The 27,525-nt window shown below is 40.3% G+C and overlaps 2 long non-coding RNA genes across 6 annotated transcripts; both read left to right on the forward strand.

The window, feature by feature from the left end:
• Positions 1-681: 681 nt before the first annotated feature.
• On the forward strand, positions 682-15,861 carry LOC145051350 (uncharacterized). The gene is made up of 3 exons (XR_013683556.1): positions 682-1,142; positions 1,723-1,787; positions 15,699-15,861. It is a non-coding gene; the product is annotated as an uncharacterized LOC145051350 (long non-coding RNA).
• Positions 15,862-21,383: 5,522 nt separating this feature from the next.
• Positions 21,384-24,238, forward strand: LOC145053346 (uncharacterized). 5 transcript variants are annotated; one of them, XR_013684441.1, is made up of 4 exons: positions 21,384-21,727; positions 21,861-22,433; positions 22,527-22,621; positions 23,852-24,238. It is a non-coding gene; the product is annotated as an uncharacterized LOC145053346 (long non-coding RNA). The 5 variants fall into 5 exon arrangements; XR_013684440.1 differs by having other exon boundaries at positions 23,893-24,238; XR_013684439.1 differs by having other exon boundaries at positions 23,896-24,238.
• Positions 24,239-27,525: the final 3,287 nt, after the last annotated feature.

The raw sequence follows: 27,525 nt of genomic DNA on the forward strand, positions 1-27,525 counted from the left end.
AAGAATCTCATTATGTTTTCAGCGGAGGCAATTCCCTATAGTAGTTTATTTTGTTATGACCACTAACAAAAGTCAATGACAATAATTATCAAATATTGGATTATACTTGCATAAGCTTGTCTTCACTCATTTTTAGTTATATATTTTTTGTTTCTCGCGTCACAAGTGAAAAGGGATTGAAGGTACTCATATATTACGAGGAAGATTGTCGAACTAATAAAACAAAAAGTTATGTTTACAAAGAGGTCCTTCAACTATTATAGATATTCAAGAGTTTCTTTGTTTTTTTTCAAACATTTAAATGTTAGCAGTAATGCTAAGTCTGTTTATGTTACTTTATTTTTTTATAGTGCCAACTTTTTTATACATTTACATGTATATTTTTATATGTTTCCCCGCGTTTTACGTGGGGTCATAATCTAGTAATAAAAGTAAAAAGGTAGTGATAATAATAATATTAATGATAACAACATTAATTATAATAAATCAATTTTATTTAGTATGTGTAGGATATTTAAGTCGAGGGGTTAGATTGTAATTCCTAAAACTCTTTTTGTCATGTAAATCTCGAATTTGGGTAGAAAGCGACAAAAGACGAACTCTAAGGACCAATTTTGCCATTTTTAGAAATCACCTTGTCTCCTTCCTCTAGAAACACTGCAGCGAGAGGTCCTCGTTTTGGAGCCTGCAACTTCCGATTCTTCCCAAAAGCGATCGATTATTAGCCTAAATTTCACATATTTATACATTCTAATTGAGACTTTAGGGTTTGGGGAAAGCTATGTGCCATTTGGAGAGAGAGCTTGAGAGGAAAGGGAGATTCAGTGAGCTCTCAGTGAAGTTCTCCCATATCTCGCATCTCCAAATCTGACGTAGTTACTCTCTGGCGACGTCGAAGTCAGAGAGAGATCATTTGATGGGTTTTGACCCCGTTTTTCTTGGCGACATGTTTTCCAGCTACTGTTTTGAACCTTTGTCAACATTAGTGGGGAAGAAAGCGAGGTTCCGGTCTCCCGCGACTAAAAATGAAGTGAATGAGACCGAGATAGTGGTGGTCGGAGAAGAAGGGGTCTCCGGCGACCTAAATCATTTCCGGTGGATTAATCGTGTTTGGTGGTCATTTCCCGATTAAAGCCGAAGAGGTACATTCTTTAACCGAATTTGACTTTTAGGTTTGGATTTTGGACTTAAAAATCGGGCTTTGCTCTTATATAAATGGATATGTAAATGGGCTAATGAACTTTTGTTTTAAAACAATTGGACTTCTAACAAATTCTAACAAATAGTAGGCTTATTCTATATATTAGTTAAGTAAGTAATGGGCTAATTAAATTTTAATATATGGTTAGTATGATTTAAATAAGCTGGAAAATATTTATGAAAATATGTTTTGGGTTACTTATTTTATAAGATGATTTTACGAACTACTTACGGGGTATGGATTAAAATTATAAATATCTGGTAGCTATTGGGTAATACTAAATAATGTATCATAAATTTTATTATTCAGCAAGTTGGTTAATTGTAAGTAATCTACCGTATCTGAAAGTTAGATTATTTGGATGGTTAAGAGTAAGATAGGCTTAACCTAATGATTGAAACACAAGGAGGTATGATTCGATTATTATAAAAATAAAAACAATGAATAAGAAGAATATTATGAAGAATTATTAAGTGATACACGTGGTGCGAGCTAAGTAGAGATTATGAATATGGATGTAGGAGCTCAGGGAGTTGGACAACCATTTGACCACTCCAGTGGTTTTATTCTGCGTGAATTGTGTCAGGTGAGTCTTCTCACTATAATATGTAAGATGGTAGCTGTCTTTGTGACTCTTGCATGGAAGACCATAGGAGCACCATGTCACTTGTATGAAATACCATGGGAGAACAATGACACTTGTAACTGCATCAGCGAGTGATTGTGAAATTGTGGGAGGACCATATCATTCACACATTCTTTACCGATATGTATGGTATGTGGTATCTTGGGGAACTCACTAAGATTTGTGCTTACAATTTTAAGTTTAAATTGTTTCAAATTTCCTCGTATTTAAGAAAGGGCACAACATGATTGGATTGCATCCATCGGAGATTTCCGCACTAAATAATTTTTGTCTATACTCTGATAAATGTTTTGAACCAAAATGTTTTATTTAGATCTTTGAAGTTGTAATTAGAATAAATGATTTTAATTTTAAATGAAAAAAAAATTGGTTTGAAATTTGCAACGTTACAAGTTGATATTAGAACCTTAGTTTGAGGGATTCGGGCGCACTCTATAGTATGTTTGAACTCAAACCGAGGACTAAAGAATTTCTTTTTACAAAAACATTTTCTTAAAAGTTTTTACGAAAAAAACAGGATATGATGCGTGCAATCAGTCAGAGCTCAAATAAGTGATTCCCGAAATTCCCATACATTTTGATATGATATATGTGTCATAATATGATATGCATGCTAGAAGTTAGAATAAGGATCTGCTCAAGGTTGCATGCTAGAATGCATGCTTAGGCAAGATTCTTTTTGTGACTGAAATGTGAACTATTAGAGGTGCATGATAGTGTGTAGGCTAAGTATCTTCAGGAATTACGTTTTAGAATTGCCTGATCTTTGTGATGCTATGTTGTGTGCTGGAGTTGCTGCTTGAATGCTGCTTGCTTTGTGCTATGTGAGGCTTATATTGATGTTAACTAACTATTAAGCCGATATGTTAGGTTGCATGCCACAAAGATTAAATAGTTTTAAAGTGTTTGATTTGGCTCTATTACACAACTCTGTCTGAGTCCAATCGTTGTAGTGCAGGATCATTCAGTCGAAAGATTATTTGATTTTTATTGCACGTGATTGTATTCGTAAGGTAGTTAGTTGACATTGGTAGATGTTTCCTTTGCGGTTGAGAGCAGTGTAAAGTAGGAATTCCTAGTGACCTAGGAAGAATGTGAGAATATGCAAGTATGGGCACTTGTGTAAGAGAAATCCTAGAGAGAGAAACTAGGAGGGTTAGAGATGTTTACTTGTTCGGTTGTGGGCACTTGTCACACCACTTCGCTTCACTACTACCCCTAGGCTTATTGTTGGTGAGGTTGGGCTTTGAAAATCTACTTTTCTTATTGGATCTTGAAGATCCTTCAAACTTCATCTTTTCCCCAATTTCAAATTTTTCCATACTCTTATCTCTTATTTGGATTTCCACATTCTTAGCCGCCCAAATGGTTGCTTTCAAGGTAGTTGCTAGCTTCACGGCCGGACCATAATATGCTGGTAATTTGTTATCAAACTTCTCAATATTTGATAAGTCAGTAGGGACCAAGTAAGGAACTAATTTCATCTTCTCAGGAAAAGTTGCAGCATACTCGCTGACGCTCATCTTCCCCTTTTTCAGATTATGGAATTTGTTATTGATTTCCAGGAGGTTTCTTTCCAAGTAATACTCCTTCTGCAACTGTTCTAGGAATTTTTCCCATGGCATCTTGATTGATTCACTTTTTGGCATAGTGTCAGCCGACAACTTCCACCAACTTAACAATCCAGTCTTTAGTTGTCTAACCACGAAGACGGTCTTCCATTTATCACTACAGTCACAACTCTCAAACACCTTTTGCGTCTTAGAGATCCGATCGATCACATCTACTCGTTTTGGATTCCCAGAAACACTTGGTGGCTTGGAGGCCTTGAAGTCCGTGTCTAGGAATCCATCTCTAACAATCCCTATATGGGTTGTTCCTCATGACCACTTGTGGTTCTTCTCGATCGACGGTCCTGTTATAGTTTTCTTTTTTCCGATTGACCATCATTCATAACTGGTTCATCAATCAGAGTAGTGAGTTCTATTTTATCTTCCTATAGAAGTCGTCTTGTTTCCTCCTTTTGTTGACCTAACATAGCCTACATCATGGCTTGGACTCCTGCTGTGACAAATGGGAAAACTTCGTCACCGACCATCATTAGAAATTAGCATAGAGAAATAAATGTAATAGAGTATCAATGTAGTATTTCATTTTATAAATAAATATGGTTGAGTATACTCTTTCATATATGAATAAATCGGCTCATAGGCGCTAGGGGTGTTCACGGGGCGGTTCGGTTCGGATAGTAATAAAATTGTGAACCGTGACTACGGGGCGGGTACCTCATGCGCACTAACCGAAACTGAACCGTATTGATAAAAAACCGAACCGAACCGAACCGTATGAAAGCGGGTAACCACGGTTCGGTTCACGGGTACTCAGTAAAATATCAAAAATTAAATTCAATTGAAACTACAAACTCCATTTTAGTTATCTCTTTCTTAAAATTAGTAAGTCAAAGAGTTAAAAAAAAAACCATAATTTAGTTTAAAAAACGTAATGAAGTTCAAATATCATATATTATAAGTTGTATAATAAATACAATAATAAAAATAACAAGAAAAGCAAATGAATTTATAATTACAAAATTGGAGTTGTCGATATGGATTTTTGTTTAGGTTATTGGACTTGTAGATCGATCAAAACAATACTAATGAAATAATATTATATATATATATATATATATATATATATATATATATATATATATATATATATATATATATATATAATCAAACGGTTCGGTTCGGGTATCCGCGGATACCTAAATATGAAAACCAAAAACCAACCCGTTGATATCCGGTTTTTTCGGTTTCGGTTTTTTTCGGTTTCGGATTGACCAGTTCGGCTCGGTTTTTCGGTTTTGCGGTTTTTTTACACACCCCTAATAGGCGCAAAAATAAGTGTCCATAAAGTCACACTATCTTTTTTGTGATATGTTTTTGAGCTTAACACCGTCAGTAGTGGTTTTGCCTGAATTAAGCCTAAGAATCACAACAAAGAAAGATCCGACGTTAGTCGTCGTCCGAGGGGAAGGGGGGGGGGGGTCCCAGAACGAGACTTCGATGGTCTAGTCAGTAGTTGTATGAGGGAATTAGGGTTTAATTTGAGAAAGAGAGAGATGCAGTCCCTTTTTTTAGAGAAGGAGGGTCCTTTTATACATGTTGCCTGGGGAGCATGTCCACGACATCACCTTTTGTCTCGTTTGGACTGTTAGGACGTGGAGGCGTCCTATTGGTGGGTCGTACTCCACTAGTGGTTATCTGCTATTGGTGTAGAGTCACTGGGAAGCAGTATTCTGAGCGCTACACTTCTCATTTCAAGGAGCGGTTGGTACTATTTTGGCATGTTATGGACCTCGACACTAGAACGCCGTGACCTAAGTGCTAGGCTGCAAAGGCGAGGGCCCGAGCCTAACACTTATGTCGGGTAACGACTGTTAGCTAGGCCGTCCTTTAAATAATTGTCTCATTGTCTTTGATGTATTCCTAGAGGGATACGTTAACAAGTCCCATAGGCTAGTAAATGTCAGCGTTGGCCTTGGGTAGCTGAGTTGTTCTAGCTTAGATCAAGGCACGTGTTCGACAGGGATGGTCGGGGTCGGCTACGCAGACGGTTTTTTACTAGGGCTACCGACCGATTCTTCCGCTTTGTATTTAAAATTCCCCTAGGCTAGTAAATATTAGCGTTGGCCTTGTGAAACACCCAAAAATACAACCCAAAAATTTCGTTTTTAAAGCATTATTAAAACCATAACATCATTGCCAAAGTATAAAAATCATAAACCATGTGTTTCAAAATCCCATAATATCTATCACATAACAAATCTCATGTCAAAGATCATATCAAAATATCAGAGTAAAACTCCCTGGCTGAAGATTGTGGTGTTTGTCATGCGATCATCCCGAGCTCTTCCCTTTACTACCAGAAGCACCTGAAACCAAAACTGAAACTGTAAGCACGAAGCTTAGTGAGCTCCCCGAAACTACCACACACAATACAATCAACATATCACAATAACAATACTCTGGGACTACTCCCAACTGCATCGGGATGAATCCCGACATCGGCTTACCCGACATTGAGCTCCTGTCGGGCATCAGGCTCACCCCGACATCCGACCTCATCGGGCATCGGGCTCGCCCCGGCATCGGGCTTACCCCGGCACATACATAACATGACATATATCATAAACAAATAATAAAATCACATAATCTGCATCGGGCTTGCCCCGACATCGGACTGAAGCCCGGAAACATATAACATATAGCATTCAAACTAGCATACGTCGGGCTTGCCCTGGAACACATAACTCATAGCATATAAACTAACATACATCGGGATTGCCCCGACATCGGGCTGATGCCCGGTACACATAACACATAACATATAACATACAACATACAACACGCATGAATCACAAAGACATCACGCATACGTAACTACTTCTCGGGACCGCCCCGGCATCGGACCGAAGTCCGGAAACATATGAACTGCATCGGGATAACCCCGACATCGGGCTTACCCCGACACTTAGTCCCCCGACGCGGAGTTGATCCTACTCGACGAGTTGGGCCTCCAACTCGCCGAGTCCAAGGGTAAAATATGAAATTTGGCTTGAATTTAATTGTGTACCTGAGACCGGATGTTATAATTCTCCCCCACTTGTCTTAGACTTCGTCTTCGAAGTCTGTTGTCTCTAAAAACAAATATGGGTAGTGCTCCCTCATTTCCTCCTCGGGCTCCCACGTCAACTCTGAACCCTTGCGGTCCTGCCACTGCACCTTCACTAACTCTACCCTTTTGTTCCTCAGCTCCTTTGACTTGCGATCTAAAATCGACACGGGTCTCCGGATGTAATTCAGGCTGTCATCAACCTGAATATCCTCAAAGGGTATCACTGCTGAATCATCCACTAAGCACTTCCGCAACTGAGAAACATGGAACGTGCCGTGGATCTGGCTGAGTTCTGCTGGAAGATCTAATCGATAAGCAACCCGACCCACCCGGTCCAAAACCCTAAATGGACCAATGAACCTGGGGCCTAGCTTGCCTCACTTCCAAAACCTGATAACACCCTTCCAGGGTGACACTTTCAGGAGGACCATATCACCCATATGAAACTCCTAGTCCGAACGCCGCTTGTCGGCGTAACTCTTCCGCCGACTCTGAGCAGCCTGGAGCCTGCTCCAGACTTGCTTAATCCGCTCTGTGGTCTTGAGTACTACCTCCATACTCCCATGACTATTTGACCGACCTCACCCAACAGATTGAGGTCCTACACTTCCTCCCGTAGAGCATCTCGAAAGGAGGTCGGTCTATGCTGGAGTGATAGCTGTTGTTATACGAAAATTCCGCTAACGGAAGATACGTATCCCAACTGCCACCGAAATCTAGCACACACGCCCGAAGCATGTCCTCGAGAGTCTGAATCGTCCTCTCGCTCTGCCCGTCCGTCTGAGGGTGGAAAGCGGTGCTGAAAAGGAGACGGGTACCCATCTCGTCGTGAAAACGCTTCCAAAACCTGGAAGTAGATCGGACATCTCGGTCTGACACCACCGAGACAGGCACTCCATGACGTGCCACTACCTCTCGCACATATATCTCGGCCAACTTCTCGTCCGAGATGCTCTCCTGGATCGGTATAAAATGGGCGCTCTTGGTCAACCGATCCACGATGACCCATATCGAATCAACCCCACGTGCGGTCCTTGGAAGCTTAGTAATGAAATCCATAGTGATATCCTCCCATTTCCACACGGGAATGTCTAACGACCGCATCTTTCCGTGGGGCCTCTAGTGCTCTGCCTTGACCTTCCTGAAGGTCAGGCATCTCTCCACATACCATGCTACATCCCGCTTCATGCAGGCCACCAGTAATCGGTTCGAAGATCTCTGTACATCTTTGTCGCCTCTGGATGGATGGAGAACCGAGACTTGTGGGCCTTATCCATCAACACCTGTCGTACACCGCCCCAGTACGGTACCCAGATCCTCCCATGTAGGGTCAACAATCATCGGCTATCGTAATCAAATGAAGCTACTCGACCCATTATCCTCTCGCACTTCTGGCATTCCTCCTTCAGGCCCTCAACCTGCGCCTCCCTAATCTGCTCTAGCAGTGAAGTGATCACTGTCATCCTCAAACAGATATCTCGGATCGGAGCCGCTACCGCCTTGCGGCTTAGGGCGTCGGCCACTACGTTGGCCTTACTCGGGTGGTAAAGGATATCACGATCGTAATCCTTTACTACATCTAACCACCGACGCTGCCTCATGTTCAGATTCGGCTGATCCATGAGGTACCTCAAACTCTTGTGGTCCGTGTAGATAGTACATCGGACCCCGTAGAGGTAATGCTGCCAAATCTTAAGGGCGAACACCACCGCCTCCAGCTCCAAATCATGCGTCGGGTAGTTAGCCTCGTGAGGCTTCAACTGTCTCGAGACATAAGCTACCACATGCCCCCGCTACGTCAACACTGCTCTCATACCTGTGATTGAAGCGTCATAGTAGACTACAAAGTCATCCACTCCCTCTGGCAAGGTAAGAATCGGTGCCTCGCACAGTCGCTGCCTGAGCGTCTCAAAGGTTGTCTGCTGCTCAGGACCCCAGCGAAACACCACCGACTTCTTGGTCAGTCGGGTAAGCGGAACTACTATCTTGGAGAAGTCCTGGATAAATCACTTGTAATACCCTGCCAAACCCAGGAAGCTTCGTATCTCGGATGGAGACCTCGGGACTTCCCACTCCATAACGGCCTCCTCTTGGCCGGATCAACTAATATACCCTTCTGGTTAACGAGGCGCCCCAGAAACTGCACCTCGCGTAACCAAAACTCACACTTGGAGAACTTTGCGAAAAGTCTCTCCCTCCTCAAGGTCTCTAGCACCTCCCTCAGGTGATCCTCATGCTGCTCCTTAGTCTTGGAATAAACCAAGATGTCGTCAATAAATACTATTACAGATCGACCCAACATCGGTCTGCACACGCGATTCGTGAGGTCCATGAATGTGGTTGGAGCATTGGTGAGCCCAAACGACATCACCACAATCTCATAATGACCATAGCGGGTCCTAAAAGCGGTCTTCTGCACATCGTCATCTCTGAACCGCATCTGGTGATATCCAGACCGTAGATCAATCTTGGAAAACCAAGATGCTCCCTGAATCTGGTCAAACAAATCATCTATCCTCGAGAGTGGGTAGCGGTTCTTCACCGTTACCTTATTCTGCTCCTGGTAATCTATGCACATATGGTGCGACCCGTCCTTCTTCTTCACAAACAGTATCGGGGCTCCCTAAGGCGAACTGCTCGGCCTGATAAAACCCTTGTCTAGCAGCTCCTGCAACTATGTAGACAACTCCTACATATTGGTAGGAGCCAACCGATATGGTGCCTTGGCTATCGGGGCCGCACCAGGAACCGGGTCAATCCGGAACTCAACCTGTCTCTCCGGAGGTATCCTAGGCAAATCCTTCGGGAATACGTCTAGGTACTCTCGCACTATTGGTACATCATCAACTGACGCTTTACCCTTATCCCGAGCATCCATGACATAGGCAACGAATCCTGCGCATCCCTGCTAAAAGTAGTGCCTCGCTCTCGCCGCTGAACAAAGAATCGGTCCGCGCTGTGGCCTCTCGCCCTGAATCACTAACTCTCCTCCACTAGGAGTGCGAAACCTCACTAACTGCAGCTCATAATCAATCACTTCCCCATTGGGACTCAACCAATCCATACCCACTATAACCTTATTCCCTCGCAGGGGAATAGGAACCAGATCCACTGAGAACTGCTCATCAAACAACCGCAGTGTACATCCTCTATAAACCCTCACGACCCTGACGGTCCTGTCATCGGCTATCTCAATGTCGAGTGGGCAATCCAACTCCCCCAGAGCTCTACTGAATCGTTTGCTAAGTGCAATTGACACAAATGATTGGGTAGCCCCCGAATCAAACAATACCATAGCTGAAATGCCGTTCACTAAGAACGACCCTATTAACAACACATAAACATGAGGAATAGAACAATATCAAATACAGAGATAAGAGAAAGATACATACCCGTCACCCCGTCAGGAGCTGCTTGTGCCTCCTCTGTAATAAGCTGAAAAGCCTTGCTCTGCGGCGTAGGCGCCTCCGCCCGGCCCTGACGGCCATCTGTAATCCTTAAAGTGTCAGGAGAAGGTGCTACCACCTTCCCTATTGCTGCTAAACTCGGGCACTGGGACCACTTGTGTCCCCTCTGATTGCACTGAAAGCAAATCAGGTCTGATGCTGGTGTTGTGGTAGTAGCTATGCAATCTCGGCTCATGTGACCAGTTCGGCCGCACTTGTAGTTGCCCGAACTCCCTGCCTTGCACGTCCCATCGTGCATCCTGCCGCATTTGCCACAACGACCGTGGCTCTGCTGACTCCGAGATCTGTGATCTGATACCTTGGGCTTCTTGCCCGAGCCTCCTGACTGAACCCCCTCTGGTTTCCTCTTCTTCTCCATCTCCAAATCCAACTCCCTCTCCCGATCCCGATCAATCATGTCCTCCAACGTCTTGCAGTTGGAGCGGCTCACAAACTGTCTAATGTCACTCCTCAGCATCTCATGGTATCAGACCTTTTTCATGTCCTCGTCTGCCACATAATGCAGAACGAGAAGGGCCCTCTCCCTAAACTTGGCGGTAATCTCCGCCACAATCTCTGTCGTCTGCTGGAGGTCCTGAAACTCCCTAGCAAGTTGCTGCACCTCAATGACAGGTGCGAACTCAGCCCTGAACCTGGTCATGAAATCACCCCAGGTCATCGTATCTAGAACTGTGTCATCTTTAATGGCTCTCCCGACCTCCTCCCACCAGTCACGTGCCATGTCCTTCAAAAGACAGGACGCAAGCCTAGCCTTGTCCCCCTCGGGACACCTGCTAGTGCGGAATGCTTTGGCGACATCTGCCAAACATCTGGTACTAGCAATGGGGTCTCGAGCCCCATGGTAATCGGGAGCTCCACATGCCCTGAACTCCATGAAGGTGAGCGTGCGCGACCCCATCATGGCCACCACCTTAGTGTGGAACGTACTCAATCTCTCATCCATAAGCTCCAAAATACCCTCCTTGATCGATCCGAAGATCACGGGGGTCTGCTCAAGTATAACACGAGTGATCTCTGAGGAGATAAACTCACTGGTCTGCTCATCTAGGTGCTCGGCTCCAGAGCCTGAACCCGATCCCTCTCCGGCACCTGAACTGCCAGTTGCTCTTCTAGGGCGTAAAAACCACCTTTCTGAAAACACATAATGACAAACGTTAGTACTAATATAACTCGAGGGATCACATACACTACAAGTTTCCTGGTCTTATCTTAGCCTTCCTTGATTCGAGTACGGATCCTTTGCTTTCAGTAGTACGAGCCCATACTACCTTACACATCTATCCGTACTTTCCTAAAGAACTGCCTCGACTCCACCAAGTCCCATTCTACTACTACTGCTGAGCTCATACTAAACTCTTCCTAGGCTTGCCCTAGAGTAATTACCAACCCACTTTCCGCTATCAACTGCATAAGAAGTCCCTGTACCTACCCCTAACTGGCTCGTGAATACTATAACATATCACTAAGACTAGATAATTCTTCGAATGAGAGATCCTACCCTACAACGGTTAGACTCAGACAAGATCTGCGCAATAGAGCTAGACCTAACCTTCTAAAATTATTTAATCCTCGCAATATGTAACGTAACATATTCAATTACTAGTTAGTAATAGATAATCTAAGACTCCTAAAAGCACAAAGCAAGCAGCATTCGAGCATCGAGTTCACATAATCAAGCACTTACTACTCTGGCTATCATACCAACAAATCTGTACTAGCATGCAGTTCTCATAAAGCTGAAACACATATAACAGGCACATAAGGCATCATTCCTAGATCCTTAGTCCTACTCTAGCATAAAGCTAATAATCATAACATGGTATAAACTTGTATGTGTAATTTAGGAGTACTTACTTGAGCTTGGTTGATTGCATGCACCACACCCTTTTCTCTTTTCAAAGTTCCTTTCTATTTTCAAAATCCTTTTATAAACATGTCTTTTCTTTTAAAAACTTATACCATTTCCTTAGTTTGATTTCAGATACGTCCGAAAGTGTGCCCAAATCCCTCAAACCAAGGCTCTGATACCAACTTGAAACATCGCAAAAATACAACCCAAAAAATTCGTTTGTAAAGTATTATTAAAACCATAATATCATTGCCAAAGTATAAAAATCATAAACCATGTGTTTCAAAATCCCATAATATCTATCACATATCAAATCTCATGTCAAATATCATATCAAAATATCAGAGTAAAACTCTTAGGCTGAAGACTGTGGTGTGTGCCATGCGATCATCTCGAGCTCTTCCCTTTGCTACCAGAAGCACCTGAAACCAAAACTAAAACTATAAGCACGAAGCTTAGTGAGCTCCCCGAAACTACCACATACTATACAATTAACATATCACAATAACAATACTCTGGGACTACTCCCAACTGCATCGGGACGAATCCCGACATCGGCTTACCCGACATCGGACTCCTGCACGACATCGGGCTCACCCCGACATCCGACCGCATCAGGCATCAGGCTCACCCCAGCATCGGGCTTACCCTAACAAATACACAACATGACATATATCATAAACAAATAATAAAATCACATAATCTGCATCGGGTTGCCCCGACATTATACTGAAGCCCGGAAACATATAACATATAGCATTCAAACTAGCATACGTCGGGCTTGCCCTGGAACACATAACTCATATCATATAAACTAACATACATCGGACTGAAGCCCGGTACACATACCACATAACATATAACATACAACATACAACATGCATGAATCACAAAGACATCACACATACGTAACTACTTCTCGGGACCGCCCCGGCATCGGACCGAAGTCCAGAAACATATGAACTGCATCGGGCTAACCCCGACATTGGGATTAACCCGACATACTATAACTACTTAAACGGGCCGACATTGGTGCCTTAGACCCGTTCCTACTGGAAGTAAACTCACCTCATAAAGTTGATTGTCTGCAGAAATCCGAACGAGAAATCCCTGTCTGTTGTCCGGTGACTCCCCGGCTATAAATTCCATAAGGATACTTAGTCAAAAACTGATAACTACTCCTAGGGTAAAATGACCATTTTACCCCTGGCCAAAGTCAACATCCTGGTCAAAGTCAAAGTCCAGTTGACTTGACTCGCCGAGTTGGTCCACTCATCGAGTCCCCATCCTTTCGAAATGACTCCATCCTCGACTCTACTCATCGAGACTTGCAAGAACTCGATGAGTTCTCCTTCAATCATAACATCGGGACTATCTTCAACTGACTCGCCGAGTTCATCTTCATCATATGAATGTGTCCAGTCTATGACTCCCCAAGTTATAAGAACAACTCGCCGAGTCCGTCTTCATGGGTTGGGAGATTGCCTTGGACTCGCCGAGTTGCTTATACACTCGCTGAGTCCGATGATTTCCAGGTCCTTAATCACGTCCATTTGTTGAGTCCCCCTTCTAGACTCAACCAGATTCCTCCGAAACAACAAGGATTGGGGAACCAATCCCCGACTCGTCGAGTCCCAAGAACGACTCGCCGAGTCCCCTAAAGTCCATGACCATAAACTCGATTTCTGTTGAGCTCATCTCATCCAAGGGGTAGATCTAGCCTTTTAGGGTTGATATAACACGTAAAGTTAAGAACTTTACGTCCATGAATGGGTCCTTAAGCTCAAAAGACCCAAAAATGAGGTCTACAAGATTCATGGGGGTTCTCATGGTCATAATGTTGCACCTTTATGCCATGTAACCCTTCCTAGGACCTAGATCTGAGATATGAACCACTTGGGACGTTCCAACAACAAGGACCAAGGTTTTTGAGCCAAAACCTTCTTAATATGGGGGCAAATAGATCAAAGAGAAAGAAGATCAAGTTGGAAGCTTGATTACCAGAAAAGATGGCGAATGGGGTGTAGTTCCTGGATCTACTCCTTCTTCCTTGAGTCTTCTATCTTCCACTTCTTTCACTAGCTTCAAGATACACCAAATAACACTCAAAATAACCAAGAAAGCTCAAATTCACTTATGGAGGATTAAGGTTTCAGGATTAATGCTCTGGAGGTGATGCAGGCTGGAATGGAGGCTCATAATGTTGCTTAAATAGGGTGCAAACCCTAAATATTAGGGTTTCACCCAGATAGCTCCTACTCGTCGATTCGGTCTTCCGACTCGTCGAGTAGGTCACTTAGTCCCCCCCGACGCGGAGTCGATCCTACTCGACGAGTTGGACCTCCAACTCGCCGAGTCCAAGGGTAAAATATGAAATTTGGCTTGAATTTAATTGCATACCTGAGACCGGATGTTACACCTTGGGTAGCTGAGTTGGAAAATTTAGGACTTAGGATATCATTTTGGGCTTAGATATGAGTTTTGGAAGGAAGAGCATAATAGAATAAGCTCTTAATGACATTTTGGGACTGGGCAACATACGCTGGTCGTACCTGGAGGTCGTTGCACGTACACGGTCAACGCCTCGTTCCTTGGTCAAACATCAGACTATCAGAGTATGATGGCGTACTCCTATGGTACGTTGGGCGTACCCCGCAGTGTGGAGAGATGTTGACTTTTGTTAACTCCGTTGACCATTGACTTTTTGACCACAAACTTGAGGATTTCGATTGGTGATTAAGATTTTATGGGTTCTAATGTTAGTGGATCCGCGGGAGAAAGTAGTGTAGCAGAGAGCGTATCACGGTGTTCTCGGGTTTCTTCATTTCAGGTGAGTTTTGCCTAATTATACCGTGGGTCGAAGGCACTAATTCTGACCCATTAGTTTTGGTTATCTGTTAGTAGAAGGATGCCTTAGGGACTGTATATAGTCATGTAGGATAGACCGAGGACTCTTGGTCTAGGCTCTCTTACATGTTCCTTGTTTGATTGTGGTTCTAGAGTAGAACCACCTGTCTGGTGGCTATCTCACCTCTAAATATATACAATCATGCATTCCTTGGATTTTGATACTTAGTATGTTGTTATGTTGTAGTGATCTGTTAGATCTATATCATGGTATCGAGTATACTGTTATGCTGTAGTGATATGTTAGATCTATATCCTGGTATCGAGTATGCTATTATGATGTAGTGACCCGTTATATCTGTATCCTGGTATCGAATATATTGCATTTCCATAGTGATGTGTAGAACCGTATGTTATCTGTACTTGCTGGTTATCCTCTGGTGGAGTGACCTAGGGACTGTCTGTGGTCACGTAGGATAGTCTGAGAACTCTTAATCTAGGCTTTCTTTCCTATTCCTTGTTTGGTTGAGGCTATCTCACCTCTGGTTACTTATGGTTATGCATTTCATGAAGGATGGCTGGTAGCAAGACTGTATGCTGTGAGATGACTTTTAGGCAGTAGTGAGTTGTATGTTTGATGTTTGCTTATATTATGTGCCTACTTGATCCTTGTTTGTTTATATGTCGGCATATGGTAGTGGTAGGTTGAGGTGGTCCCACTTTGTGTTGTAGGCCAAGATACCCGGTGTGGGCCAGTTGTAAGCCGTAGGCACGGAGCCTCTAGAAGAGCGGTTGGGTTGAGGGGGCAGGTCCACAAACCTTGGGTATTCTAGCCCGATGAATGATTGGACCCGTTGCATCTTGGCCTTCCAGTCCGAGGACTGATTGGGCCTGGGCATTCCAACCGGGAGGTTATGGGCCATTATGCATGTTTATATGTTTATCGTATGAGGTATTTTGGGGGAAACTCACTAAACTGATTTCTTACCCAGTTTTTTATGGTTTCAGGTATCATCGGTGATTATGGGAAGGTGAATGCGGGATTGTACACACTCATTAACATCAATGAAAATTTGTCGTTCATTGTAATACTCTGATTTCATTAATTGTAATTGAGAATAAATGGTTTTTATAGTCGAGGAGTTTGAATTTAAATAAAAATGAAATTTTTTTGCCGTGAAATAAGGATGTTACAATTTCTTTGTTGAAAACAGGTACGTACCTTATGTTGTATCCCCATGTGTATGCTTATTTTAATTTATAGTTGATTCTCTACATAATCTTTTAAATTGGATATTTTAACCTTAATTTAAACTAATGATTTGATAAAATCTAACATTTAACTCTGGTCTCTTATTCATATAACAATTTGTGGGTGTTTTTTTTTATACTTCTTTGTGATGTTTGTGGAAGAGTGGAAGATTGTTTGTCTAAAGGCAGTATTAGAATACAGTACTTGGGGGTTGGGGGTATTGTAATACATTTAGATGTGTGGGAATAGATTACAATGGTGTAATAGATCATATATGGATCGAATTTATATTCTAGTTATATTTTTAACTTTTATTTTAAATAATAATATTTTGTTTTTCATTTATTATCTTAATTGTATTTTCCTTAGTTTATATTGCAATAAAATAATGGATCTAATTTTTAAATATGGAATTTTTTGTGGTAAAAAAAATTATTGTTAAAAGCAAGGTAATGACTTTTACTTTATAGTGACATAAAAAAGTATCATTATAATGAAAAATTATTTTAGTTGCATAAAACAAGTGTCATTAAAACCTAAATCGTTGCAGCGACACAAATAAAAAGTGTCTCTAAATAGTGGCACTGTTTCTAGTGACACTTTTTTTTTGTGCTGTTGATTACCGAGATAGCCTTTAGTGACACTTTTTTGGTTTTAGTGGCATTGTAACACTCTAAAAATCCAAGCCAATTTAAACTTTTCAAAAACACCCAGTTTCATTAAGTTATTACAAAAAGGTTTTCAATACATTTATTATCAAAGTATTCTCAGAACCATATCATAAAACAAGAACATGAGGAGTGGTACGATTACGCCTTCGCCTTGCCACGGTCTCCTGAAGTACCTGAAAAACATTAAACCACAACTGTAAGCCCGAAAGCTTAGTGAGATACCTCCAAAACACCAACCACATATACCACGCATAACATATCATAACCGAACAGAACAACCATGCACTTCGGGTCTACTGTGTGACTGGTCCGCCGCACCGGGCCTTCAGTACACCTAGTTCACCCTCCGAGTGTAGCCATATCCATCGAGTTTGTAGTGTGGTTGGTCCGCTCGCACCGGGCCTTCAACCCACCTGGTCCACTCTCTGAGTCTACAATATGACTGGTCCGCCTGCACTGGGCCTTCAGTCGGCCTGGTCCACTCACCGAGCCTCGACACGTCTGGTCCGCCCTCTTGGGGCCTACAGCCTATCCGGACCGCTCACTGGGCCTTTGGGACAATCGGTCCGCCCTAGGTATGTTGGCCTACAGCACAAAGCAGGACCCGCCTCAACCCAACCCCAGTCCAACAACCATGTGCACATAAACATTCAATCAGATAACAATTCACATTCAATCAAGCCGATCTAGCAGATCACATAACATAACATCATCCTAACCAGGATACCGACCTAACCGGTCACTAGCATAGCATCATTCTATATACCAGGATACCGACCTTAACCAGGTGTTTAACATATACCATCCTAACTACCAGGATGCAAACATAGCAAAGCAATAACATAACAACGGTACCCGGATTACAATCCGATAAAGGGCCGACCTTGGTGCCTTAGACACTGTTGATATAGTGAGGATAACTCACCTCGCAACTGCTGACTGAAAAGATAAGCTCACGCTGCTCCAACCTCTGACACGAACTTCACCACTGATCAATAACCAAAAAACTGAACTCAATAAATACCAAAATACCCCTGGAAGACAACTGGTCAACCCAAGACTATCTCTACTCGCCGAGTCACCCAGTTGACTCGTCGAGTCCCTATGCTCTGAAACTCCCATAGCACGACTCAACTCGTCGAGTCGCCCCAAGACTCGCTGAGTCTCACAACTCTGAGTCTAATTGCACTCAACTCACTGAGTCATCCCTTGACTCACCGATTCACAGCTCAACCAAAAAGGTTAGGACTCCAAGACCAGACTCGTCGAGTCCAAGAACAGACTCGTCGAGTCTAAGGCAACATTCAACATACTCGCCGAGTTGTTCTTCCAACTCGTCGAGTTCCTGTTTATCTTCAACCAAATCGCTGAATTGTTCTTCTAACTCATCGAGTTGCTGCCTATCTTCATGCAACTCGCCGAGTACCACTAGCTCTTAACCCATACAGAGGCTTTCCAAGCCATGCAGGGTCTCCAATCCATAGATCTACTATTCTACAAGCCATCCATCATGTAAAGTGGCAAACTTTACGTGAATCCAAGGAGATCTAAGCATAATACACTCTAGGGCTAGGGTTTGGGACTAAAAGGCTTCATCAACAACTCTTGAACAGGGACTTTATGCTCTTTTGGATCATCACTACACTAGATCTGAGGTAGCAACCTCATATCCAACCTCCAAACTCAAGATAGCACTAGATATACTCCCAAAAATCCCACAAATGATAGATCTAGGTGCACAAAAGCTCAAACAACAGATCATTACCTCAAAGAAAGCTCCAACTGAAGAGTAAGCTAAATCTCTACAAAGCCCCTTACTCCAATCTTCTTGCTCTTCAATTTCCCTCCAAGATTCCCTCCTCCAAGGCTCTAATCTCTCACAAAGGAAAGCTCACACAAATCTAGGGTTTCTGGAACTCAAAGGGAATGTAAAGAGGTTGGGGAAGAGGTGTTATGTTCTTTATATAGGGCACAACCCCCGGGATTAGGGTTTTCTCTCTTCAGCACCAACTCGTCGAGTCCTAGCTACCGACTCGACGAGTTGGCCACTTAATCCCGCGACCAATCCCGCTCCGAGTCGGCGAGTCGGAAGACCTACTCGTCGAGTCCCCTCCTTAATTTACACTTTAGCCCTTGAACAATACTTATGAATTTTCGGGATGTTACAGGCATTTTATCTGTACCACAATGTCATTAGTAAAGGTTGCATTTAAGTATAGAAAATGTTGCATTAGAGTATACAAAAGTTGTGTTAGTATATAAACAAGGTTGTATTATAAATGGTTGCATTTGTATAACACATGCAAATTTTTCATAAACGGTTGCATTTTCTAATAAAAGAGTTGCCTTAGGTCTAATGCACTTCACCAGATGCAACCATTGGTAAAGGGTTGTTTTAGGCATAACACTACCTTTTTAGAGTTAAATGTAGTATTTTACCAGAATCGTCTTAGGTTCATTTTGTTCTAGTATGTGTTAACATTGTGTAAAAATAGAACTATGTTGTTAAAGTATATATAAATATATGTTATTATAAATAACTAATTTATTATCAATGTCTAAAAAATCAATTTTTTTATATAAATTAAAAGACAAAATTGCAAAAATGCTCCTTATGGTTGGCAAATTTATGTGTTTTTGGTCCAAAACAAAACGTTGGTGCATCAGTGGTCCAATTTCAAATATTTTGTGTGCTTTTGGTCCCTATGGTTGGTATTTTGATGTGGTTTTGGTCCATACCTCACCTAAAATGACCAATATGCCCTTAAATATTTCATTTTAACTTATTATTATTTTAACTAAGAAAAAGAAATTACTACCCCCACACCCACCCCCACCCCTACCCCACCCATCTCTCTCTCTCTCTCTCTCTCTCTCTCTCTCTCTCTCGGGTTAGGATTAAGGGGACATTGTGCAAAGATTGTTTGAAAATTTTGAAGAGAGAATAAACGATTGTTTTTTGAAGAAGGAAGGTTGAATGAGGGTTCGTTAGCGTCAACTGAAGAACCCTAAAGCCGCCGTCATCGACCGCTCAAATTAGGTGGGGGAATGTCAATCGCAGATCCTTGAAATCGACTTCGTATCCTCTCAGCTAGATATGATTTATCCGGATTTGGATTTTGATTCAGAAATTTGCAGCGGCAACTGGTGGCGACGTGCAACAAGAGGCTGCTCCGACGGTCTCTTGCTGCTTCGTTCCTGCTTCTGCTCGACGAAAGTGACGAGTTGGAGATGAAAGGGAAAGGATTTTGACAATAGCAGTTATGAAGGATGGTGGCAGTGGGTTTCCGAGTTTCCTTCTTTCTCGCTTTTCCGGCAACCTTGGTGAGAGGAGGTAGTTGGAGGAACTGTGGATGGCGACTGATGGTGTTTGAGGGTGCTTTGGTGGTGTTTGATTAATCTAACTATAGGGGATATAAGGTGGAGTTTGTGGTGGATTATTGGTGTGGTTCACAGTGGTCAAAAACCACCGGTGGTGGTTTTTAGTGGTGTTCGATGGTTACAACAACAACAACACCACCACTACTTGGTGGTGCTTGTTCTCGACAGTGAAGGAAGAAAGGTAAACAGAAAACGTGAAGGTTGGGTAGTATTTAGTGGTGATTAGGGTCAATAGAGGGTGGTGCAAGGTGGTCCTATGGTGGGGTAAGGGGGTGGTGAAATGATGGTGTTTCAGAACTGATGAATTTGGGTTGTAGATTCGTGAGGCTTTAGAGGGTTATGCCCTATATTTAACACCATTTCAAGAAGATGGAGGTGGTGAATGCTTACGAGGAGGAAAAGAAGAACTGATTAATTTTCTTTCATTCACTTGTATATGGCTTCAATTTGATCAGGGAAGAAAAGTGCTTTAGCATGTTTCCTCATAAGTCCATTTGACTTTCACAAGTCAAAGACGGGGGGAGAGAGAGAGAGAGAGAGAGAGAGAGAGAGAGAGAGAGAGAGAGAGTATGTGTGTTTGTATTTTCAATTAGTTAAAAACACTAATATAAATAAATAAATGGAAAAACAAACTATAAGGGCATAATGGTCTGTTCAAGTAGATAGGGACCAAAAACGATAGAAAGATCCAATTTTGGACCAGTGGTGCATCAATGTTTCGTTTTGAACCAAAAACACATAAATTTGCAAACCACAGGAACATTTTTGCAATTTTGTCAAATTAAAATTTTGACATAAAACATAATGATTATTATCTTGAGTCCTAATATAAGACATAATGAAAACAATACGTTGTGGTTGTTATAATTGTTGAATATAATATCACAAAATAAAATTCAAAATCAACGTGGTATAAAATAAATATTTATCTTGAAGCGTATGATTATAATTGTTTATATCCGAGGGTTACACATAAACAAAATTATGTATAATTTTATACAAAGTCAATTTTAAAATAACTCATTTGGTCATTTTAAAATTTCGATCACGATGGTTTTTACAAATACAATTTATTTAGGTAAACATAATTTGTAATTCCATATAAAATTATTTTAATTTATTTTCCAATTTTCTTTAACTATTAAACATATAACTAAAGGAGTATCTTTATGAACAATGTCATCTATAAAAAAAATTCATTTCTTTTTTCTTTTAACTTGTTACGGTAGTGCTTTGTCCTTAGTCGGTATTCTACGGGTGTTTGGCTTAGCCTTTTACAGCCCAAAAATCCTTTTGCCCAAAAATCCTTTTTGAAAAAGTTATAAAAAGTCAAATTTACTGATTTTTCCAAAAAGTTAATTCTTTGTATAAAAACTTAGCTTTCGAAATTAGTCTTGCCAAATTTTATTTTTTTCTTTTCAAAAAAGCCTTTTGAGAAACACCGTCCTTCCATCGCTCCCATTTTTTTGCGGTGGAATTGCAGATTAGTTCACCACCGCTCATCTCCTCTTTGTGTTTCATATGCCCACCGTCTTTATGATTCAAAAGCCTTGGTCGATGGGTGCTAGGGTTCGATTTAGGTATTGGACTTAATCAGGTGTCCATTAATGTCGACGATGTCGGTGGGTCAGTGGGTATGCTTGGCTTGATTCTTCAAAAACCCATTCCAGAATAACCCAGAAAACCTACAATCGTTGTTCTTGCGTCTACTGCGCCTACTGAAGAGGAACACGGTAAGTTCCAACGATGACGATGAACCCTACCTCTGCAATCGGTTCAACATAATATTACCTCCTTCACTGTGCTTTGTTGATTTCAATTTTGGGATTAATCGATTCATTTATTAATGTTTGCTGTTGTTTAAAGGTCGTTTCAATTTTGTTCTTCAGTCGAGGATATTATTGGAGGAGAAGGGCGGCAGCACGCAATGCCTTGATGAAGACCGACACTAAGAATCCGATACCCACACATATTCAGTTGTTCTACTTCCCATGTCACCAAAAATTACCTCAACAATGATGCTCCTCTCAAAACCCTAGCTTCTCTCAAGAAACCCTTTTTTGGTATGTCGCATTTTTATCAAAGAATTAATTGCAATCAAACAAGACACGCAATTCAGGTACCAAAGTTACTAGCCGACAATTTCCTATTAGGAAATAACTGTTGTACTCTTCATGACCATGGTACACATGCCGTTTCAAATCGACTTTTCCTAATTGAAAACAAAATACTCATTTCTTTTTAAAGTTCTTTGCTTCAGTGATATCTTTGTGTGATGCTCTTATACACAAATTACATTATAGGTGATTTTTTTATCATAATTTCTACTTCAAGGTTTGTCTACCACCTGCCCGATGAAATGCTTAAGAGAAACTTGTATTTCTTGTGTTTTTTTTATAGAGATATACCACCATTGTTAGCATTAAAAATGATAGTGAGGTATTGTAACCAGACTATTTTTGCATAAATTTCCTTTCGTGCTTTTTTTTTTTTTTTTTTTTTTTGTGACAAATCACTTTCCTCTATGTACAGATTTCTACCAATGACATGAAAATTGGGGGAAAAAATTCTTCAGAAGTCTAGAGCTATACTCATGTCTTATTTCAGTAAAATCCTCTCCATTTTGGGTAATGTTTATTTGTAGTACACATCATTGGCTTTACTACTTCTTTAGACATAAAGTTAAGAAATGTTTGTGTATCGAGGGATTGTATTCAATTCCATGTTAAAAGGTGGAGGATTACATTTGTTAGGTACCAATTTCTTCATATGACTTCAATAACCTACAATAATTCAGATTTCATATCCTAGATAAGAATTTCTTTCTTAATATACCAGTTTTCATGATCAATGAACTTGAAGTTTATATGTTTAAATGCTCTCCTTTTTTTTTCCATGAAAATGTTGCCCTTTTGTTTAGGAAATGTTATTTGTTTAAAAACTACATGCTAAATGTTTGTCTTTGTGCTTTAAAAAGAATAGTTATTACTTGCATGCCAACTGTTTGTGTTTATGCTTCATAGCGAATAGTGTTTATTTTATATATTGTAATTAGAAACATCAATTGTTTGTCTATTTTATAATCTACCTAAGAACTATACAAAAGAAAATTTCTTGCAACAAATACATATTCATCAAAAAAATATAAACATCTAGGTCGATGGTTTGACCAAGAAATATAAACAAACTCACATGCAACAAATACAAACTCACCTGCATCAAAAGAGAAAAATGAAGCATGGATTTTCTTTTCCCTCTAGAATAGATTGAACCATTCAAGTTGCAATTTTTATGCTGCAGAGGGTGTTTTAAAGAGCTTAATATGACAAGCAATCTGAAAAGCCAAAATTTGCAAATTATAAAAGTTTTTTACCTCACCTCCCAACCTATCATTTATTTCCTGTTTGCCCTAAAAGACAAAGACTTTAAGACACAATCAAATTTGATTATTAAAAATAATTATTAAAACTTACTAATAAGCTAAAATATATAAAAAAAAAGTTTCGTACTACCCAAGTTCAAGTTCATTACCATTAAGTTGTCCTGTACTTTTGTTTTTGGGGAAAAAAGAATAGTTGTAATGTAATAAAATTGAACTTTTAACACAAAAATAAGAATTGATTTCTTATCATTTCAATGACTTTTTATTTTTAAGCATATTTGGCTATCAATCTTGTCTATATATATATATTACTTTCCCTTTTGATAAGTTTATAGTATTAGTATTTTATTTATTATTAGGATCATTAACACCTCATGTCATTGCCAAGTGCATAATTTAATATGTGAACCTTATGTTACTCAATAATAACTATTCTTATTAACTACAAAAGATTTTTACTTTCATTTTGTTGAAGGGTATTTTAGCATTTGACTAAAAGCAACACTTTTGTTGAAGTAGGATATTGATGGATGCTTAACAACACATAAAAGAAGAGGTTTAATGATGATTGGGTTTAGTTGTGAATTTGTGATTACTAGGACGAGTACATGAATCAGATTTTGAAAAGGGCCGAATCCATGGAGCTTTGTGGTCTGTTAGTACTAATTGTTATTCCATATTATTGTAATTATTATCTTTTGATCATCATTTCATCAATAATGAAATTAGCTCAAATTATTGCTTTAATTTGAACATATTAAGTTGTAGAGATCCCAGACATAAACAAGTGGACATATACATGCTATGCAAACCAACTAAACCATCAAATTATCATTCCACCAAACTGCTCTTCTTCCTATAATTGCATCTCTGGTATGATTTAATTATTAAATTAAAATATACATATTTATTATATACAAATACATTTATGAAATTTTTATCAAAACACAGAACGTACAAGTCAAAAAATAGATGGAAATGGACATGTCCCAACGATAAACTCCTTAGAATTGGCTACAAGTCATGAAATTAATTGCTTGATGTCCTGTAATTACAATTCTGGTAAATTAAATCTTGATGTTTCATTTTTCCTATAGTTATTAAATATAAAAGTCTTTCACCACTTTCTGTGACAAAAACTCATGATAATCTCGGTTTTGACATTCAACAGACTGTTGTCGGTTGTTTCAATAGCTTTGCGGTTGATTTTTTCAAAGCTGGTGTACATTTACTGTATTTCATTTTGGTTTTATTTATTGATCGGTATTTAAATTTGTTTTTGTGTGTGTGTTCTCGTGGCACATTTTTTCCAAATCACATGTTTTATTGAGGTGAAATAAGCAGAGAAAGCGTTGTCTAATCAATGGAAGAGTAACTAATCACAAGATTTGTTTCTCTTCAACAATGGAAGTGCTTTGAATTACAGTTTAATTGACATTTTTTGAACTTTTATGTTTTAAGTTTTAGTCTTTTAGAGCTTATTATCATTTGTTTTTCCAAGGATAGAGAGAAAAAGATTCAAGGCTAAACTAATTGAACCATATGTACTTTTGGACGAAACAACTATCTGCCCCAAACACGGAAGAAAATAAAGATGCATAAAGTTGTCGTTATATGCTTTATTTAGACTCCATGGAATTCACATATACGTAAATAGTTCTCCTTGGACACCATATTAGGAGTGAAGGGCATGTCTTTGTATAGCAACACCATATGAACAAAAGACATTATTGGGATTCAATAGGTTTTAGAGGCAATAAAGTTCAAACACTATGTCTGATGTGTGTGTAGTGGGCAGTTTTGAAATTATATTCATAACATGGCTACATTTTATGGAAGCCACTTTTATGTTTCTTTGGCTACAAAATCCCTTGTGACAAAAACCGATAGGTAACAAACACCCATCTAACCCATGCAGTGCATGTGATACTACATTAGTTGTTAATTAATTCGAAAAGTTTTTATTTCGATTATTTTAAATACTTAAAAAACTAATTTTTAGATATTTTTCTAGTTTGTTTGACATCTCAAATACCCAAATGACATTAACAATATTATGCATAATTTATAGTTTCATAATATCATTAACTTATTTTATTTTAAATTTATTTACAACTTTAAAATTTTTAAATCTTTATATCAATTATGAAACGTTATTTATTGTGCCGATATGCTCTCGGAAGGTACTTCATGGGATAGGAACCAATTATTTTTTTATTCATTCAAAAGTTACACATGTTTAGAAAATTAGTAAGAGCGAGAGCGAGGCTCACTATCGGATCATGGACGAAGGAGGAGACTGGACGGAAGGGTGCCGGAAAACGTCAAACAAGAACCAACCACATTGAAGTAAACTGTATTACAACGGTCTATGTGGATGGATTTCAAGGAGATACAACGAAATCGGAACTGTGGAGACTAGTTGCTAGGCATGGCACGGTGACATATGTATATATGGGGGGGGGGGGGAAGAAAGACTCTCGAAGGATGAACTTTGCCTTCGTCAGATTCAAAGTAGTGGAAGATGAACAGGTACTGGAAAAGAAACTTATACAAGGGACCAAATGTAATGGGAAAAGTCTTCTGATCAACATCTCAAAACATCCAAGGAAACCATAGAGAACCCAGTACAAAACAATAAGGAGGGATACAATGCAGAGTCATGCCTCCAAAAAACCATACGAGGTTAGAGATGGTAGATCGTTTGCACAAGTAATCTCAGGGAAACATGGGACAAATCCTACCCCTACTCATGCTCCGCCTCCCCCACCCTCACCCCCGATGATCATGTTAAATCCTCAGACTGAATTGGGAAATTGGTTAAACAATAGATTATTAATCGGGGATGCACATAGCATTGATCATATGGCAAACTTGCCATCATCAATGGTGTTATATGAGAAAACAAAGTACCGGGGGGGGGGGGGGGGGTTAAGATTAACCTTTGAATTTGATAGTTCAAAGATGGCGAAAGAGTTTCTTGAAGACCAGACCAGATGGAGCGATTGGTTTAAGTGGTTAACCACAATAGATAAGTACAAATTTTAGTATGGAAGAGTAGCTTGGTTAAAGATTATTGGTCTCCCACATAAGTTATGGGGAGAAGATAACTTTTCAAAGATTGCTAGTAAATATGGAAGAGTAATATCCCCCTTTAGTGACATTAGAAACAGAAGAGATTACTCCATGGGTAAGCTTGGAGTGTTAACTTCAGAAAAGAAATGGATTAATGATCAAGCTACTGTATGTGCTAACGCTGAAATATTCAGTATTGGTGTTGTTGAGTATAACGACGATTGGTCCCTGTTTTACCCTGTCCCTTATGATAAAGTCGAAGATGATTCAGACAAAGATGACGAGGAGGGTGATGAAACAGTGGTGGAAGACGAAGATGATGAAGACGATGGAATCTCCGATACATGGATGGACGGTCCGAATCAAAATTTGGATATGGAAGAAGGGGAGATAACGCCGGAAATGGATAGTTCCGGTAATGATTTAGGCGGGAATGTCTCGCCGGTTGGTAAGTCAACGGTCGCCTGGAAACGTAAAGACGTCATCGAAGTTTGTAGGAAATGATGCTGGAATTAACGTGGAGGGTTCCCCAAAGGCGGTTGAAATTCCAGAGAACAAATATGGGGAAATGGAGTATAACGAACAATTAATTCCTCTCCCAATTTTTAAATTTGATGCTAAAAAAGATAAATTGCCTGTCTCGGAGCCTAGTGAGCTTGGCCCAGTTAGTAAACTGGTATCATTGGGTTGCTTTGGGCCTTTTCCGAAATCTCAGCCCAATATTTTTTCTCATGATGAGCAGTCAACGGAGCCTCACTCAGACAATTTAGCAAAAAACAGAAAGAGGTATCATGATGTAACCGGTGAAACTTCTATGATTCAATCCATGTCTCAAATTCCACTGAATTCTACGATGCACTTCAATCCTTCATATGAAATCCATGCGCCCAACATAAACCTTAATCAAAGCCCTAATCCCGAACAAACTTCTGTTGTTGAAATAAGAGAGAGCTCGTGTGAAGATGAAGTAGCTTAAACTATAAAAATTGGGGAAGAACTCGGATACCAATTTGAGGGTGATTGCAGTATCCTCAATGCGGTCATTGGCGAAGCTGGTGTTCACAAGAAAGACCA

Source organism: Lactuca serriola, chromosome 5 (assembly GCF_051521515.1).
Source record: "Lactuca serriola cultivar US96UC23 chromosome 5, Lser_US96UC23_V15, whole genome shotgun sequence".
In the NCBI taxonomy this organism is placed as follows: domain Eukaryota; kingdom Viridiplantae; phylum Streptophyta; class Magnoliopsida; order Asterales; family Asteraceae; genus Lactuca; species Lactuca serriola.